The sequence below is a fragment of the Rhinopithecus roxellana genome, chromosome 3 (assembly GCF_007565055.1).
Source record: "Rhinopithecus roxellana isolate Shanxi Qingling chromosome 3, ASM756505v1, whole genome shotgun sequence".
Taxonomy (NCBI): Eukaryota; Metazoa; Chordata; class Mammalia; order Primates; family Cercopithecidae; genus Rhinopithecus; species Rhinopithecus roxellana.
The window spans coordinates 60,289,860-60,309,846 of NC_044551.1; the positions used below are offsets into that span (position 1 = coordinate 60,289,860).

The window sequence follows — 19,987 nt, forward strand, 5'->3', positions numbered from 1 at the left end:
AGACTGGCAAATGTAGGATAAATATGCCTCCTTAGCTTATTCGTATTCTGCACTCAGTATTTTTTAAATTTTTGTCCAATTATTGCTGCATCTCTTCTCCATTCTGTTCATGTCTTTTATTTTTTAGAATAGAAAAAAATGTTTAATTGTGTGCACATACAATTTACCATCTTGGCCATTTTTACGTGTACACGTTAGTAGTGTTAAGTACATTTACAGTGCTGTGCAACCACAGAATTCCTTTCATCCTGCAAACCAAACTCTACTCATTAAAGAGCAACTCCCCATTCCCCCTCCCCCAACCCCTGACAACCCCCATTCTAACTTTCTGTCTCTGTGAATTTGACTACTCTAGGTACCTCATTTAACTGGACTCATGTAGTATTTGTCTTTTTGTGGCTTGCTTATTTCACTTAGCACAATGTCCTCAAGGTTCACCCATGTTGTAGAATGTGTTGGAATTTTCTTCCTTGTTTCAGGCTGAACAGTATTTCATTGTGTATATACATATCTGTATATATACACACACATATAGATAGCTATATATGTACACACATGATATATATCTATATATACACACACATACATAATCGTACAAGCATATATATGGAGGGTATACTGTTGTGCTCAAAATGTGGGGTGTATATATATATATCTATATATATACACACATTCAAAAGACTTTTGAATCTCTTTTCTAGAAAGGATCGTGTTATCTTCATCCGAAATAATGTTTAAGTACTATTTGCAGTCATTGAGGATAATCCTCTTTGATGGTAAATAGGTAAGCTGATTTTCTGTTTCTTAGATGTTTGAGCTTTAACACTTAATATCTCAACTTGCTTTTGAATACCTTGAACGAAGAAACTGATAGGTCCACACGTACTGATGATGATGAAAGATTGTCAGACGGAAAGGGATGATGCTTGTGAGAACCCAGTGCCTCATTCAGTGCCTAGAACATGCTTCCATTTTATTTTCGTTCTTTTGGGGATCCTGGGGATCCTGTGTGTTTTTTTATTTTTAGCTAAGGTCATCTGGAATGAAACAGTGTAATGAGATGAGCCCTGAAGTGTGACTCCAGAGATCTTGTTTTATATAACTGTGTACTCCACGAATATGTACAATTATTATTTGTCTATTGAAAATAAGAATTTAAAAAGGGATCTTGTTTCTATTCATGTTTCTGCCACTAACTAGTTGTGTGACATTGGCAAGACATTGTAGATTCACTATTCTTACCTGGTTTTTTTTGTTTGTTTGTTTTAGTTACAGATTCCATTGGCAGTATAGTAAAACCTATGGATGTAATTTCAGAATAATATTTTTAAATGTATAACATAAAATATGTAATATTATAAAGGAAACCAATTATAATGAAATAGTCACGAACACATTAAAATATTTGTGATATATGTGGTTCTTTATTAGCACATAAGATGCCAAGATCTAGAGGCATGTCTAGTAACTACCGTAACTTTGAAGTGATAATGAATACAAATAATTTTTTTTTTTTTTTTTTTTTTTTTTTTTTGAGACAGGGTTTTGCTCTGTCACCCAGGCTGGAGTGCAGTGGCATGATCTCGGCTACCTGCAACCTCTGATTCCTGGGTTCCAGCGATTCTCCTGCCTCAGCCTCCCGAGTAGCTGGGACGACAGGCGCCCGCCACCATGCCCGGTTAATTTTTGTATTTTTAATAGAGACGGGGTTTCACCATCTTGGCCAGGATCGTTTCGATCTCCTGACCTCAAGTGATCCACCCACCTCTGCTTCGCAAAGTGCTGGGATTACAGGTGTGAGCCACCGCGCCCGGCCATAATTTTTTAATGTATCTGCAACAACTGTTAATGTGATATGGAAAAATACGTGGCTAATACTGTGATGACTGATGCATAAATGAAGGCAATGTTACATTTCAGTTTCTGGTTAGTGAAAATAATAATTTTTTTGAACAACCCAAGTTCATGGACACAGTGAGTTCTTTTCATAGACATCTTAGAAGTCCACATACTCCAGGTCAGAAGTTCTCTGGTGTCTCCGGTGGCTTAAACCCTAGTAGTGGAGTGAAAAGCTGACCCAGGTGGCCTCTGGAGTTTGCCATAAAACTTGATTATCAGGGGCCTGGCATAATTGAGGGGACGTTATACCAAAAAAGTAACCTTTGATTTACCTGGTCAGCACTCCGGTCAGAAAAGTGCTGGCTTTCATCAGTTACATTTACCTAGCATGTAGCTAGGAAAGCCCAGGAGTATATTAAAACAAAGAAGAACTATATGAAAGGAGTAGAGTAATTATCACCAGGATCATTTGCCTCTGGAGGGCCCCAAGGACAGGACCTGCGGAAAGGTGACTGTGTCCCCTGCACTTCGTGTAGTACTTTAAAGGAGCCTGTATTTCTCAGCATCTCACCATTCCTTTGTCATAACTGCATGCTTTTCCCTAATTAAATGTGGCCATGAATGTATAAAGATTGTGTACTGCACCTACCTACTTGTCAGGCTTGAATTGGTATTGCTCAGCTGGAATTAAAATCTTTGAAATACAAAAAAGCTAAGGAAAAATAATGATAAAGCTCTTCTCATCTGTTAGTCTTAAAGCAGTTTTGTTTTCTAGAGTTTGTAAGTGTTTTAATGATCAAGGTCTAAGTATGTAATGAATAAGAGAAGTGGTGAGCAAAATTTATCCTAACCTTTTCAGAGGAGTGAAGACATTGCTTCTCATTACCTACATACCTACCACCTTCGATGCTACATTTTAAAGGGGAAAGAAATATTTTAAGAGGCAAAGCCTCAAATGCTTTTAAATGCCATGCCACTTGCCTACTACAACAGCACCTCACAATAGTTTCTAATGGAGAGGAGCATTCTTTTTGGCTTTACAGTTGCTGCATTAATGCCTCTGTGTTAATCCGGGTACAGACTCACAGCCTGATAGAATGGGGAGTAGAGCAAAGTACAGAGACTGATTTGTCTATCTGCTTGTGAAATATAATTCATGCAACCATCAGCAGAATGCTTTGTAAACATGGAATTATTTTCAGGTTATGAGATCCTCTACTGAATTAGATCGGAAGCTTGAAGCATAGACTGTAAGCAATTTTTCCTCCTTTAGTTGCTGCTATGGATCAATACATTTTATTGACTCTTCTAGGGTTTGCATACAATTTTCTATCATGGTCATTTATGCTAATCAGCATGAGACAGAATAATTGTAAATCATAGCCCCTTAGGCATACTTCTGGAATATTTGAGACCAAAGAATTCTGTTTTAAAGAGAAGGAAAAAACAATTCATCATTTTTTAATGACTCATGGAGGCTGATACAGATGTGGAGGGCAAAGACTCCCTCCTTATCTTTGGGCCTCACCTTATATTAATGTTTTAATTCTTAATGCAGATGAGAAAGAAACTCTTTGAAAATAAATCAGGTTTAAATTAGCCACTTAGGCCGGGCGCGGTGGCTCACGCCTGTAATCCCAGTGCTTTGGGAGGTCAAGGAGGGTGGATCATGAGGTCAGGCTATCGAGACCATCCTGGCTAACACGGTGAAACCCCGTCTCTACTAAAAATACAAAAAAAAAAAAAAAATTAGCTGGGCGTAGTGGTAGGCGCCTGTTGTCCCAGCTACTTGGGAGGCTGAGGCAGGAGAATGGCATGAACCCAGGAGGCAGAGCTTGCAGTGAGCGGAGATCATGCCACTACACTCCAGCCTGGGCAGTAGAGCGAGACTCCATCTCAAAAAAAAAAAAAAAAAAGCTAGTTACCTTTATTTGTGAAAATCCAAATATACCATGTTAAATATGGAAGGTAGAATATAATATATCCTATTTTTAATGATTTTACATAAGATTATTTTTTTTTTTTTTTTGAGGCGGAGTCTCGCTCTGTCGCCCGGACTGGAGTGCAGTGGCCAGATCTCAGCTCACTGCAAGCTCCGCCTCCCGGGTTCCCGCCATTCTCCTGCCTCAGCCTCCCGAGTAGCTGGGACTACAGGCGCCCACCACCTCGCCCGGCTAGTTTTTGTATTTTTAGTAGAGACGGGGTTTCACCGTGTTAGCCAGGATGGTCTCGATCTCCTGACCTCGTGATCCGCCCGTCTCGGCCTCCCAAAGTGCTGGGATTACAGGCTTGAGCCACCGCGCCCGGCCTACATAAGATTATTAAGTTATCTTCAAGAACGCTTGTTTATATAATTATTGTAAAATATCAGAGTTATTGCTAGAAAATATGTAAGGATATTTATCTACATTTTTAATGATATAATTCAGAGAAATAGCATAGAAGACAGCAGTTTTATACTTTAATGTTGTGCTAAGAAAGGTGATCTGAGTGCTGGTCACATTTATTGGCAGTACTGAACTCATTGAAATATGTAATCATTACAAAAAGAAAATAAAATATATCTGTCTTGACCAGTAGTTCATACAGATGTTCTTTATTCTCATCAGATTCCCAGCTATGCTGTGGAAGCAAAGTTGAATCTAGCCACATACCATATCTCTGTATGCACTCACAGATGAATGTAAATATATGTTGTGCACATAAGGATCTGGAGGGGCTAACTGGTACAACTGCAAAAAGAAACACAGTTTAGTGATGGAGTCTTAGACATGGTTCCTGGATGCACAGTTGTTTCTAACCATAGAACTGCATCAAAGATGGCAGAACTTCCTTCTAGTTTTCTTTTGATAATTCCAAATAAAAACTTTACCTGTCAGAATAAAAAGTAGAAGCTGTGCATTTTATAAGAATAAGCCCTTTCACCATAAGGCTTTTCAATCTAAAAACATGTTTGTGGATTGTTAATGAATAGAGTTGGATGAATAAGGAATATTTTGACTTTTAGTCTGTATTAAGCAATTCAGATATGAAATATCCTTACTTCTCTGGAAGCTACTCTTTAGGGTAGGACCTGTTGTTATAACCACCTCTAAGTTTAAGATATGTAGAGGAGATTTCACTTGGAGATGAAGCTTGGAATTTGGAGCTGAGTGTAGTCGACTTTCCATCCTCTGTATTTATTTGTTCATTAATTCAGTAATATTAGTTGAGCACCTTCCATGTGTTAGGGATTGTGCTGGAGAGGCAGTGGTGAAGGACACAGATGAGTCTCTACCTTCTTGAGAGCTTGCAACTTTATAGGAAATGCTGTGGAGTTGGGTGTAGAGACAGGAAAACACAAAGAAGTAACAGAATTTACAGTATCGTGTGTGAGTACATGTCTGTCTTACCCCTCTCAGCCATGCCATGGTGGGGAATATTGTAGACTTTGAGGGCATCCAGGAGACACAAAACAAAAAAGTGGGCTGTAAAAGAAGTAAACAACCCTGATGGGTAAGAGATCATCGAAATGTGGAAGACTATAATCCAGGCAAAACAACAACAATACCACAAAACAAATAGCTGTAGTAGAAAGAGACTCTGGAGTGAGAGTTGAGGAGAAATTCCATTAGAGTGACAAACAGGAAATGTACTCTGAGGGTAGGACGTGCCACTGAAGGGTTTTGTACAGGACAATAAGATCACATTTGCCCATAGGAAAGATTCCTAGTAATGAGGGATTGAACTGGAGTTGTGCAAGGAGTCCAGGATCTGAGTTAGAGCAAGCATCATGGGCTGCTGGGGCAGATGGTGATGATGCCACAAGCAGGTTGGTGGCTGTGAGAATGAAGGGAGATGCTCAGGAAGTGGATTCTGCAAGACTGGATGACTAACTGAATCATTAGAATGAAGAAGAGCTAAAGTGGAGGTGGTGCTCATAGTTCTGCTTTAGCCTGTTAGATAATGGTGCCAATTGCTGAAATGGGGAACACAGAAGCAAGATATGTTGGATGAAGATCATAACTTCAGTTTGGGATTCATTGGATTGGAGCTTTTATAGACACACTCAAGTGGAGATGCTGGATATGTGGATCTGGATGGAAGGCAAAAGAGTTCCAGATTGGGAATTAAGAGTCATCCACCACTGGGCATGGTAACTTATGCCTGTAATAGCACATTAGAAGGCCAAAGTGAGTGAATCGCTTGAGCCAAGGAGTTCAAGACCAGCCTAGGCAACACGGCAAAACCCTATCTCTACAAAAATAAAAGATAAATTAGCTAGGCATGATGTCGTGTGCCTGTAGTGCCCACTACCTGGGATGCTGAAGTGGGAAGATCACTTGAGCCTGGGAGGTTGAGGCAACAGGCAGCCATGATCACGTAACTGCACCCAGCCTGGGCGACAGAACAAGACCCTGTCTAAAAAAAAAAAAAAAAAAAAAAAAAAAAAGTCATATGAATAAAAGATTAATGAAGAGTGCCAAAGTTATTTAGTGTTGAATATTTCTTTTCCAGGAACTTCAAGTATTTATGGTTTGCTTAGACCCAGGTCAGAGTCTAATGTTTCTGGCCCTCTGCATTCCCAAGAGAAATGGAGGTGGGGATGGGGAGACAATTTGTTATTTAAAAAGTGTTTTCTAGGAAGGACAAGCCATAGAGCCTTCCATATACTTATCTTTCCCATAGGCATATATGTTTTGTTTTACTTTGGAGTAATATTTGGGATGTAAACATCGTTGCTTGTAGGAGGATCAGATATCTACTGAAATTTCATCAAACTGCTAGCATGTTTCTTTTAGTTAAGTATATTGAGGGATCTCACCATTCTGTGTATTTCATCTCTAAGAAAAAGGAAATAAGGCTGGAGAGGTTTGAAAGAAATTGAGCAGGAAATTGGGGTTGCAGAATTCCATGGCAAGGTGATGGTGTTTTTTGATTGTTGGGTTTTGTTTGTTTATTTCTTTTTTGATAAGAACAAAAAGTGTTTGCTACTTAGAAAACCTTTATTGGCAGCATTTCTGGGTCCGTGAAGAAGAAAAGTGAGGTGGACAGAATAGTAGGAGTTTTAGAAGGAAAGTACATTTCCTCATGGGAAAAAGGTAGGAGAAAGGAAAATATAAACTCATTGCTATTGACTTTATAATTTGATATTAACAACATTATTGAAATGGCTGTGGACCTGAAAAGTTTGTCCTGTTTACGAGTTTGTACAAAGTTAATCCTAATTATTCTGAAACTAAGACTCATTTTTTTCTACATTTGGACCTCTCTAAATTATATACTTAAATTTTGTGTAATGAAATTTTTTCAATTAAATAAAAATGTATTATATGTTTAAGGTTGGAATATACTAATATTTCACATGATTCCTTGTTGAGTGTTATATATATTCAGGAGCATCTAGGAAATTGTAAAACCAAATTTCAAATTAAATGTATATTTTTATTATCCACATATTTTGTATACATATGGGTCATTCACATCCTTATAGGTTTTTATTTAACAAATCATTTCTTAGGCCAATACAACATAAAGGCTCTATAGTTAATTTAGTAATAGCATAGTATGATACCTCTATTCTGTATCTCTTTTGTTTTATAGTATTAGAAGCAATATTTGATGGCTTAGGTTTGTTTTCTTTTTAAACTTTGACTTGAATTAGGTTAGCACTGAATGAGAGCTCTGAGATGACCATCTGATGTTTATTAGATAGCTGTGGTAAAATGGCATAATCATCATTTTGGTTTTGAAGAGGTAACCATAGCACTGGTGGCAAAAATGGATCATCTGAGTGACATTTTAACTCAGAAAATAAATACCTTTTCATTTCTGTACATCACCATTCCAGAGCAGGCCTGGGACAAATTGGTCAGAGTCCCAAAGGGTGATATTTAGAATAAGATCTGTTTTGTATTAGTAATGAGGCTGTGGTTTTAAGCCCTTCCATTCTGTTTTGTAGTTTCAAGGGAGTTTAGTTTAAAACATTAAAACCATACAAACATTGTATATTTGGAACACCTTACGTCTTGTAAGTATTCTGTACCTCAGCAGTTTTTTATCTTGGGTGTTTGTGTCACTCTCTTACAATGTCTCCTTTTATAAAGCCTTGGGTATCTCAATCGCTATGTTTTTATTTAGTATTTTAGTTCAATAGAACATTGTGCTAAAGAGGCCAAGGTCATGGATGTTGATTCTATGCCAGTTAACTGTTATGGTGAAAGTTTTTTCCTATAGCTTTAGCTGGTATTTTAGAACTTGCCGGAATTTGACTATTTTTGTTCAAAGTGTGGATAATGCTGCCTAACTCATTAACTGTCCTGTAAAAAGTAAAATTGATGTCTATTGGGTATAACACTTCCACATAGAATATTTTTTTTTTTCTGTGTGAAAGAAAGCATTTACTTTCATCTGTGGATAATCTCTGACTAGAGTAAAATGTATACATTTATTAAATAGATTAATATCAGTTCCCGGTGGGTGGAGATTATCAGTCTTTAAATTACTACCCTTTGCTGCTGTCCTCTGCATAGATACAGAGAATCTGTCAGCTCCCTGGCTAGTCCAGCAGAAAGCACTGGACATTTCCCAGAGTTGATGGCAGAGGAGGGTCGTCTCTTGTCACGTTTTTAGCCTGATTTATTGCCCTTGAATTTTTTAATAAGGACATATTTTAAGTTCTGTCTGGGGACTAAGGGCTTGGATCATTCATGCAGTGAACTTTGAATAAGTTGGAAAGATTGGCTGGGCCCTCTTATCATAATGGATGGTGACTATTTGACATTTACAGTGGTATGCTCCATTTGCACTAAAATAAATGAATTTGTATTTAGAAATGATTTGCAAAATTTTTCCCTATCACACTTAAAGTAGAGGTTATTTGCATTCAAAGTTAAACACTGAAAAACTGCATGCAGACTTAGTGAAGATTTGTAAAATACATGTTAATTGGTATGTAACACCATTAAACCTGATTGTGCTGATCTGTTAGCTGGAGAACGAGCAGGAATCGTCTTGTTCCCATACCCCTACAGTCTAAATTGTTAGAATTTCTAAAGATGGGGGACTTCTCTGAAGTGAATACTCCTGTCAGGCCTGTTGACCTTACTGCCTAGTGACCTATTTATAGGTGAGGATGGCAGTTCTCCCTGCTGGGTCAGTTTTTATTCCACCTTCTTTCGTTAGAGAACTAATTTGTACACCTCTTACAGGTGGAGAACTAGATCACTGGCGTCCTTTACTGCCTCTGATATATGTGGAAATGAGTCAGTGGAAAATTCAGTTACTCATCATGACCTACTTCTGTCACTTGCGTTGAAGGGGTGCTTATTTGTCAGAAGCAATCTGCCCCCCTTCCAAAAACTCTTGCTCCATGGCTGCTTTAACTCATTTAACCCATAGATTCTTTCAGAATGTTTGCAGTTGCCTGAATCTTTCTGTGAATTATCCTGCTGTACCTGTAATGCATTTTAGATTGAGCCTCTGGAGGCCAGTGAAAAAATCTGACTTTGTATAGCTCTCAGCGCAGCCTGACCCACAGTCTCTGCTTTCTAATGAAGATTCTAGGATCTTTAGGAGAAACTGTAAAATGGAAACTTCCACTAATTTAAGAAGGGGGAGATTTAAGAAAGGTTAGGGTTTATTATGACTAAACTTCCCCACCCACGGTTTCAGCAAAATTGATATTTTTTCATTTTTATTAGCTTATTCTTTCAAAATATTCATTTATTCAGCAAAGTTTAATTAAGCGTGCCTCTGTGCCAGGTATTGCATTAGGGTCACAGAAAGAACAAGATATATGCTTGTCTGCAGTGCCTAGTAGGAGAGCTATGGTATCATGTTAGAATAAGTAAGACCAGTTTTAAACACCATTTTTATTTTGGGGTAGTGCAGAATTATTTTACATCAAGACCAAAATAAGGGTTACTTCTTACCTGACTTGGTGATTTTCAGCAGCATAGTCTGGTCTGTCTGGAACAGTGGGTTTACCTATTTCATATGGTCACATGTGTGGGTATGTACAATGATTATTTACCATAGACTTTTAGGTAAATGATGAGAGGATTATTGAGAACAACAGAATTCAAAACCCTTGAAAAAGAAAATGATGTGTATCATATATTTTAAGCAGAAATACACAGACACACTTATAGTAACTACAAATAACATCTAGTAGCTCAGACCTATTGCCATTTATTTCATGTCCAATGTTGTACAAAGTATGAAAAGTGATATACCGTATTTATACGCATACAAGGTGAATTTCAATCCAACATTAAGATAATTACTTTATGTTGTAGAATAATATATAAATACTTTTTGCCCTGTTCTAACCATGCTCACAAATACTTTCAGGTTAAGAATGAATGGTCATACTTAAAATAAATAGAAACTAGTATTTGATGAGGAGAATGGTATTCCTTTGGAAACCCATCTCATTCTTGGCAGTTAATTAGTTCTTACTGTGAACATCTAACCCTTTAAAAAAAAAAAAAGAAAAACACTCTTGCTGACTTGATAACACTTTTTAAAAAGTGACAGCTATTAACATTAAAATAACAGTGAAATTTTTCTCTCAGCTAACTGATCGAGTTGTAAGGATTACTTTTTTGGGTTTTCATTTCTTTGTGGGTGTGTGTGTGTATGTTTTTTTTTTTTTTTTTTCAGATTGTTGCAGATACTTCTCCTTTTTGAAGAAACTACACAAAAGAAAAAAAAAAGCAGTCAAGCTGAGCTAGTTTGGCATAGTATATTGCAACATAGGCATAGTCAGGATTTATATTCTAAAAAATATTCTGTGTTTTTTGGCCAAGGAACAGAAACTCCTGGTCAAAGTCATAAATGAAGCAGCTGATTCAAAAGTAACTGAGTGTTAGTTTGCATTAGTGAAACAGTCACAATGCTAAAGCAATGATGTGTGGTGCCCTGTGAATTTTGTTACATTATAGTGATCTAGATTTCCTAATATGATAAGTTGATTCACTTTGACTCTCCTGTGGAAAGACAGTCTGCCTGTGGGTTTTGTTTGTTTCTCATTACCATTGCCACCTTGACCCTGGCTTTTGTAACCACATTCAGTGATAAGCAAAATAAGTTTAGGTTTCAAAGAAAAGTATCAGTTTATTGTCAAATAATATGGCATTGTGAATCCGCATCTACATATGCCATCCATCTGCAGATGGATGTAAACAATGAAGTATGAGAATAAATTTTTTAACTCTTATTTTATTTCACTTTAGATGTGTAACCCTGTTGATCTATTTGGTCTTGAATGAAAGAAGCCCTCCACAGCAGCTTACTCTTTACAGCAGACCACATTTCAAATAAGAGATTAGAGCATAAACCAGTTGGCTGGTGACTTAAGTGCAAAATGTCTTATCTAGCTTTGTACAGTCTATCCATTTAAACAACTTGCCTAAAAGGCTTATATCTTTTGTTGTGGTGTCATCACAAGCCATGCCTAGAGAGTTTGTAATTGTTCCTTAGAGCTTATTCAGATGTTTTCTGCTAAGTTGCCTTTATGTAAGATGCTGAAAGCCACCTGGACCCTGAACTCCTGACATAATTGAAATGCTCTTTGTCACCACAGAAGCATGGCATTTCTGCAACCTATATGGAAAGGGCTCAGGAAGGAAATGGGCAGGATCCATGTCAAGTCATACTTGTGGGCCTGTTTAGGCTGGGTAGAGATAGGGGTAGGGGTTACGTAACAATGATTTCAAACCCACAACATCCCTTCATTCTCTCTGGTGCTAGATTCCTAACTTATGTGTTTGCTCCATCAGTTCTCTAGCCAGAAGTTCAATAGCGAAAGTCAGGTGACCTTCCTGAAATGTCAGACACTGCAGTAACAGGTAATTCAGTCCATCTCACTAACCCCAGGACTGCGAGCTTTATGCTTTAACAAGTGACTGTGTGATTCTAGTTAGATTTGGCATTGCAGCTTTGACTTTGTAAGTTTTCTGCAAATTGGATGTGAGACACTTCATATTCCAATGCAATATGATAATCACTGCCCAAATATAAATTCAGTAATTAAAGCTTCAAAAGGAGTGAATATATTTAACAATAAAAGCTGGGAAAAGATGACGTCTGTGGAGTTCTTTATTATTTTAGAGTAGCTGGTTATGTCTAGCACTATAAAAATTGTGTGCCCTATGTGGATTTTCTAAAATGATAATATCTTCATTGATGAGTGCACCCCTGTAACTCAGAGGGTTAATTTATAAACCAAAAAGAAAGTTCCCCTATAGGACTGCTGGTTTAGAGTGAACCATAGAGACATAGAGATAACTTGCATTCACTTTCAAACCTCTGCAATTCAAGATATGTTTTTTTCAAACCTCTGCAACTCAAGTTCTGTTTGTGCTTTTTGCATTTTAAGTAAAGCAGTCTTTTTCTTCTGGCTTTGCTATTTCTGAAATTCACCAAACCTGCCAAAGTTTGGCTGGGTCTCTCCCACATCATCAATAACTATTAGAATGGGCCTGGCCTGGCTTGGCTTTGATTAGCATGGCTGTGACTACTCAAGGAACAGCCATTGGATTGTAATTTAAGGGGTGCAAACAACTCCTTTCATTAGCAAACTGTACGGTCAGCATTCTGTGCTTTGTTTTTGTTTTCACATATTAAGTCAGGTTCTGAGGAGGGACAGACTTTGGCTAAAAAAAGAAAAAGGCATACAGAACGTTGACAATTTCCTGAAAAAGACAGTTTGCTGGTATTGTGGGTTGCCGTTGAGTAAGTTGGGGCTGGCTGGTACTTCTCAAGAAAGCTGGATCTACTATGTCAAGTTTTCTACTGTAACTGCTTGCTATAGCCTTTCTGATGTGGCCAAGTGACACAGAAACCAGGAATCATCAGATTCTTCCTACTCATCAGAGTTACTTATTGTCCAAGCCCACATGAAGTGATGTGGCCTGTTTTAAGCTGGGATGTGGTCCTCCTTGATGCCCGTGGTGGACAGGAACATCTGTAACTGGCACTTACAAAGTAAGCTTGGCTTCCTTTCTTCACGGTGTGTTGCTCACCTCTATCCCCAAGCCACACAATGCCCACCGTGGGGCCTGTCATCTTCCACCCCTTGTAGTCCTTCAGTGGAAAGGAGTAGCAGGTCTTTGTTACTCACGTGGTTAGCTACACAATCAGACACTACTGTGTTTAAATCATATCTAGGGTACTTATAACACCTAATACAATGTAAACGCTATGGGGAGGCCAGACAACACTGCCTCCCTCATTCCCCACCCTAGTCTCAGGAAAGCAGACCCCTCTAGGCTTGAGAAGCTTACCCATTGCCCTCCCTGTGGGAGTGCCTCAGGAAAGAGCCTGGGTTGGGGCTTGCTTTTAGCATGCCTCCCAACATCCACTCCCTTTTGGGACCAAAACGCATGAAATACCCTTCAAGGCCCAGGAGGCCAGACTCTGAATACAAAGACTTGGTACAGAGGAAGGAAAAAATACTTTTCATTCTCTTCCTGCAGAAAGAATACCACAAATTAATATCTCAATAAAGTATCCTGTGGCGGGACCCATTGCTCGCCCTCTCTAGCTTCTGCCTTTCTGCTTAGAAATTGTGGCTAGCAATATTTAAAAGGACATCAACTGTTCTTTATAAAACTCACATTTTCCAAGTTAAGAGGTTGAAATATTCATGATTAAAAATTTTTGAAAACCAGAACACAAGCATACATACATTCATACTCCCATATTCCTGCCACTGAGAAGTAATCACTATTATGATTCATGTACATTTTCTTCCTATTCATTTTCTTTGCATTCTCTATGCAGTAGTCCCTCAGTGTCCTGAGGATTTTTTTCCAGAACCTCTCTTGGAAACCAAAATCTGAGGATGTTCAAAATTTGAGGATATTCAAAATCTGACATAAGATGGCATAGTATTTGCATATAACCTACCCATATCCTCCTATATACTGTAAATCATCTGAGGGTTCCTATAACACCTATTGCAATGTAAATGCTGTGTAAATAGATCTTATACTGTATTGTGTAGGGAATAATGACAAGAAAAAATCTGTATGTGTTCAGTACTGATGCAATTTTTTTCACCAAGTATTTTCTGTCTGAATTCGGTTGAGTCTGTGAATGCATGGCTCACGGATACAGAGACTGATGTTTAATATCAGCCTTTGGATGCTATATATTTTCTCTTATGTCTTTGTAAGCATTTTTGGAGTAATCCCATCTTGTGGTTATAGTATAGCTTAAGTACATTTTATTCAGGATTTTTAGGAGAAAGAGACGAATCATTTGTCCTACACTGTCTTTTGTTCATTGTCATCCCAGAAAAAGGCCAAAAAAGGATGTATGTATTGGGGAGATTGGTTGTTAATTGGCTTGATTAGAAACAAAACCCTGCCACATAAAAGAGGCAGTTAATTGTAGGGTGGTTGTTGAATGGTCTCCAGTAAAAAGGAAAGGTCGGGTGCAGTGACTCAAGCTTGTAATCCCAGCACTTTGGGAGGCTGAGGTAGGAGAATCACTTGAGCCCAGGTGTTCAAGACCAGCCAGGCAACATAGCAACACCCCATCTCTATAAAATAAAAAGAAGAAATGAGAAAGTTAGTGGCTAAGCAGAGAGGTGATTGTTGAGGGTTCCAGCTTCCCAGTTCTTGGAAGGCAAGCCTGTTCTGTGTCAGGCTCAGTCCTTGTTCTCTTTTGAAATGCCCTCTCTTCCCTCAGTTCTAGACTTTGTCATCATTTGAGTTTAGGCTAGCGTGACTCAGACAGAACTAGATCTGTATTGTGGGGTAGAGTATTAAAAATACATAGCTCATTTAGTACATAAAAAGCATTTGGAGGACAGGAGAACCAAAAAATGAGCTATCCTAAGAAGCGTTGTCAACCCTATTTCTATTCCTGGATCTTATCAATTTTTAATAAAACATTTAAAAAAGATCAGGGAAGCAGTTTTCTTCATTTCTGTACAAATTGATTAACTCTTTCTCCTGGATGAGCTAGAGATTAATCTTTTTGCAGTAAAATCATCTCTTAGAAGAGAGAGTAGAAAACTAATCAGTGTTCTTTCTCTAAGAGGAAGTTTTAACAGTTGAAAAATGACCCATCTCTGAAGCAAGGCTTTGACAACAAGAGCCAGGAGAATTTGGGAGATAGAGTTATCATCTAAAATTAATATATCATTAATTCTTTCTAACTATGGTGCCACACTCATTGCCCAGGGTTTTTTTTTGTTTTTGTTTTTTTTTTTTTTTTTTTTCTTTTTTGAAACTAGAACACAAACATTAATTGTTGGTTCTTCTGGTGTTTGCTGTGATACAATAATCCAAAAAAATTATTTCATAGGTGGAATTATGTTTTGTTTAACAATATATTATGGACACATTAATCTTCCCAGAGACCTCTTCCATCAACCTTTTTCATATTTCTTAATGATAAAAAAAAATTACTTCTTTGTTAAATATCTTCTCTTTCTACAGCACTTATTTCAGAAAATGCCTTAACCTAAGATGGGGTACACTTTGTCTACCTGGCTATTGAAATCTTTCTCTAACAGTTGCATTTCTAGTTTAGATGACTTTATATGCTGCTTTATCTTTATTTTTGCCTTTAGTTTCTCTCTTTTTTTTTTTTTTTTTTGACATAGCTTTTGTCAAATCTTAGGTAGACTGATTTTTATTATTTATTTTTGTCCTCCCAGTTATACAAAGTCACTTAACTGAACAATGGATCTATTTAATAATGCAAGGAAAAGTCACCCTCCCTAGATTTCCTGATTACAAACTCCTTATAAGCACTTGTCTTGGGCCCTGGTACCAGTCCTCTGCCTGGTGCAAGATACTCTAAAAAATGCTGGAGGATTTTGGTGGAGTAACATGGCTACTTACACATCAGAAAAACAAGTTGACTGAGAACAAGCAAACCAAATTGATGATGGTGTTGATGGAGTGGAGTGGGAGTTAACTTTGTCCTATGAAACTATTTATCTCCAAGTGCTAGTCTTCAATTTGTAGAAAGACAGCATAACCTCATGCTTACCACTCATCTGCCTTCCTATACATTATTTTAAAATATTGACACATTTAGATACAAAAATAGGTGCTCATGTGATTTTTTTTTAAAAAAAGTAAGACGAAAATGATTTCTTTTTATTTGAAATACATAGCATCAATTTTTTGGTGTGCTGTCCAGGAGGCAAGCTAATAGTACAAAGTGTTTTCGCTCCTTACCATATACTTTTGTGAGTTCAGAAAACATTGCAGCCTACTGTAATAAGCAGTCGCTGAAGCTAGTATCTGAAGACCCAGGCCTCTGGAGAGAGATCTTTAATTTAAGGATATAGAGAACACTGTTTGTTTTATATAAGTGAGCTCCACAATTTTATGATTATACTTGAATGAAAATATGTTATGACCACAAAGCCAAAGGAATGACTCGCTTGGTAGCTATTGACAGGTTTTATTTTCAAGATGGATTTAACTGCATTGTTGTTTTCAGACATATTTTACCCTTTTGATAGGATTAAGGGTCTATTTAGAAAAATCTAAGTGGAAGTAAGCAATAGAAGAGTTCATGTTTATTTCTTTCATAGTACCATTGATTTCTTTTCAGTAAGTTGAGGCATCCTAATTCTGGTCTTGATATGCATTTTAATTTCATGTGGGTGAATTATTTGGGATCCCTTTCAATATGGAAAGTTGACACACTGGAGTCCCATCTGTCTATACTATTGAATTTCTGCTTAGAAATACTTCCATGTGAAGGTCAGGGATTCCATAGCTTTCATAAACAGGAATCCAGGGACACAATGAACAGGAACTCTCTGAGTCACTGCAGGGAATGCAGAATGAGTTTAGGTTGGGTGTCTGGTGAATATGGTGAGGAGGAATTGATGTGTTATCCTGGAGCTTGGAGTACTTACTAATAAGGACCAAATCTCCGACTAGGGACAAATGAGTTCATCTCATTAAACAGAAGGCTGAACCTGTGAGAAACAAGTGGTCATACCCATAAGAGGCAGGCCGGAGATCTGAAAGTGACTGAAACCATGGTTAAACTTTTCCTTATTAACTGAAGCACTCTGTCTCATCCCATCTCCTGCCATAGTTTTAATCTAATCCACACAATTTAGTGAGGCCTCTTTCTACACAGAGATCCCTCTCCTATTTGCTTTCTTAGAGTCTAGGGAGTTCTTGGAGGACGGTAATGGTGGAAGGTACCCGACGAAAGGAATGACATCTTTAAAGAATTAAGTACAACAGAAGAATCTAAAATTTGAGGTTACAAGGCTATAAGATTTGCAAATATAAGATTTTTACTGTTGAGTTTGCTTTATTTTGAGATATATATATGTGTGCGTGTGTGTGTGTGTGTGTGTGTATATATATATATATATATATATCACTAATGCAATATATCTTATTCTGATTTGCTGGCCAGATTTGCTTTCTGATTCGTGTTATAATGTGGGCATTAGTTCTTTTCCCCAAAGCCAGTGCTGTACGAGGATACTTCATATCATAAATCTGATTTCTGGGTTCTCTTGAACACTGAGAGTGAGTTATCTAGAAATAAAAAACCAAAAAGGTCTTATAAAAGGAGGCATGATCCAGAAATGTGGATTTGATTTTTAAATTCACGAAAAAACAATAGAACAAAAAAATTCTGCTACATGCGTAAACACAGTTCTCTCCAGAGAGTTGTGTCTGGCTGGATCTGTTGGTTTGGGCAGGGATAGGGAAGGAAGTGCCTGCTTGACATGGGTAATTCGTGTGTTGGATCATCTACCTATGGATCTTTGAGAATACACTGTGGGGGAAGGAGTGTCCACATCATGTCCACATCTTACCTGTCTACCATGAGCCCGAAAAATCTGTACACAAGTGTATCCTGGGATAAAAATCATGCTCCACTTGGTAATATTGGACTGTCTGTCCACCAGGGTCAGACTTACCGCCTCCAGAAAAACCTCACAATCTGATGTAAAGCTCCATAGCTTGAGCCATCTCTTGTACCTGACCCTCATGCTACAGACTTAAAAATCTGGTTTGATTGGTATCCCAAGTACCAGCTCCATCTCTTCAGTGTGGATTCCTAGTTACCAAGCTCATGTGATTTCTATGTATGACCAGAATGCTGAGATATTAACTTTTAAGTGTACATATAATCATTATTGGGCCTAGGCCCTTCAAAAGTCTTATTCTCTGCTTTGTAGACAGTCTAGCAAGATTGTTAAAAGCGCAGGTTCTGAAGGCAGACTGCCTGGGTTTAGATCCCGGTTCTCCCACTTACTAGTTCTGTGATCTTGGACAAGTTACTGAACTTCTCAGTTCTTCACTTTTTCACATCTATAAAGATGTGGATAAAAATAAGTCCTACCTTATAGGATTGTCATGAAAATTAAACCATTGCTTGGAGTGTGTTAAATGCTTTGTCAATGTTAGCAGTTATTATTATTTTTGTTCTTTTTAATCACTTTTGGGCAGACCTCTCCATGAAGCTAATCAGAAGGTTGTCTGGGGACTGTGGTAGCAGAGCAAGATTGGGCCGATGTGCGTGGTTTTGACAGTTGTTCCAAATCACTGAAGTCTGTTGAGTGCAGTCCTTTGCATGTTGCTCCAGCTTGATGTTGACAATTAGAAGCCCTTGGCCAGTGTTTGAGTGGATCCTTTGAACTTGTGGTTCTGAAGTTTTTGTTTTTCTATGTTTCTAAAGCCCACCAATTATACTTCTTACTGCTACATTCTTTCTATAACTAGGACAATATTTACATTTACCATCAAGCCTTGCTGCTGTAGAACTAACCTCTTGTATAAAAACAAATATGCCTGAGAGAATGTATACCAGGGAGAAAGATCAAATACTTTATTTTGTTCTTTTTTCTTCCACAACATCAAGTACTCTAGAATTATTTTGATGGCTAAGATTTATAAAGCACTTGTGACTTTATAAATTAAAAAATTATAAAAAAAGTGTGTGACAGGCTCTATGTAATTTCTTTACATACATTATCTCAGTTAATCTCCACATAGCCCTCTGTGGTCATTGATATTCTTTTGGTTTTTGTGAGAGTCTTGCTGTGTCACCCAGACTGGAGTGCAGTGGTGCGATCTCAGCTCACTGCAACCTCCGTCTCCCAGGTTCAAGTGATCCTTCTGCCTTAGCCTCCTGAGTAGCTGGAATTACAGGCATGTGCCACCATACCCAGCTAATTTTTGTGTTTTTAATATAGGCAAGATTTCGCCATGTTGGCCAGGCTGGTCTTGAACTCCTGACCTCAAGTGATCCGCCTGCCTCGGCCTCCTAAAGTGCTGAAATTACAGGCATGAGCCACTGTGCCTAGCCATGGTTATTATATTATTATCCGTGTTCTACAGATCAGTAAATTGAGGCTTATCAGGTTTGGAATTTGACACTAGGTCTACTAATGTCAAGTCCTTGTATTTGATGGTTGCATTCTCCTAAGAAACTGAGTCCATTTAATTTAAAACAGAACTATCTCTTCCTTTGTAGAACAGAGTTACTGTATGTTCACATAAGAAGTAGTCGAGTATATCCATATGTCTCATGCAGATTTCTACCTTCCAATGTACCCTGGTTGTGGGAGCCACTTATCCTCCCTTCTTAGGCTCTGTTTGCCACTAACTGGTAGTGCTACGTTGGCAAGTCACTTCATTGTCTTCCAGACCTAAAATTCTATTACTTACCCCACAAATAACAACAGCAAGGAGCACTCATTACCCAGACTGAATACTGAGCATCTTAAAGGCCAGCATCTTCTGGTAATTCCCCAGCCATCCTGTCTTTAGCAACAGAATTGGTTCCTTGTGGCCAATTTCATCTTTGCAAAATGAGAGAATGACTAAGAAAACATTAGTGGATGCAAATGAGGAAAAGAAAAGACATCTGTCAAGTTAATTAAGGGAAAACATTCCTTTGACCTCTTTTTTTCCCCTGTGCTTTTCACCAAGGTGGGCTATTCTTCCTTCCTTAGAGACTACTTCCCTTTTCGTGTTAGAAACAAATAGTAAGGACCAAGCACGAAACTATGGGATAAACACACAACTAATTTTAATATCCATTTGGCAGTTTTCCTGTTGCTTCTCCATTTAGGAAACATTTTCTTCTACTTCTGCCCATTATCACAGCTTTGACATTCATTTCATTAACAGAATGTCAGTTTGCAAGATAC

The 19,987-nt window shown here is 37.9% G+C and overlaps 1 protein-coding gene across 7 annotated transcripts in view; it reads left to right on the forward strand.

Moving 5' to 3' along the window:
* The window catches only part of MAST4 (microtubule associated serine/threonine kinase family member 4), a 587,084-nt gene that overhangs the window by 428,974 nt on the left and 138,123 nt on the right, over positions 1–19,987 (forward strand). The gene's annotated exons all lie outside the window — the stretch shown is intronic.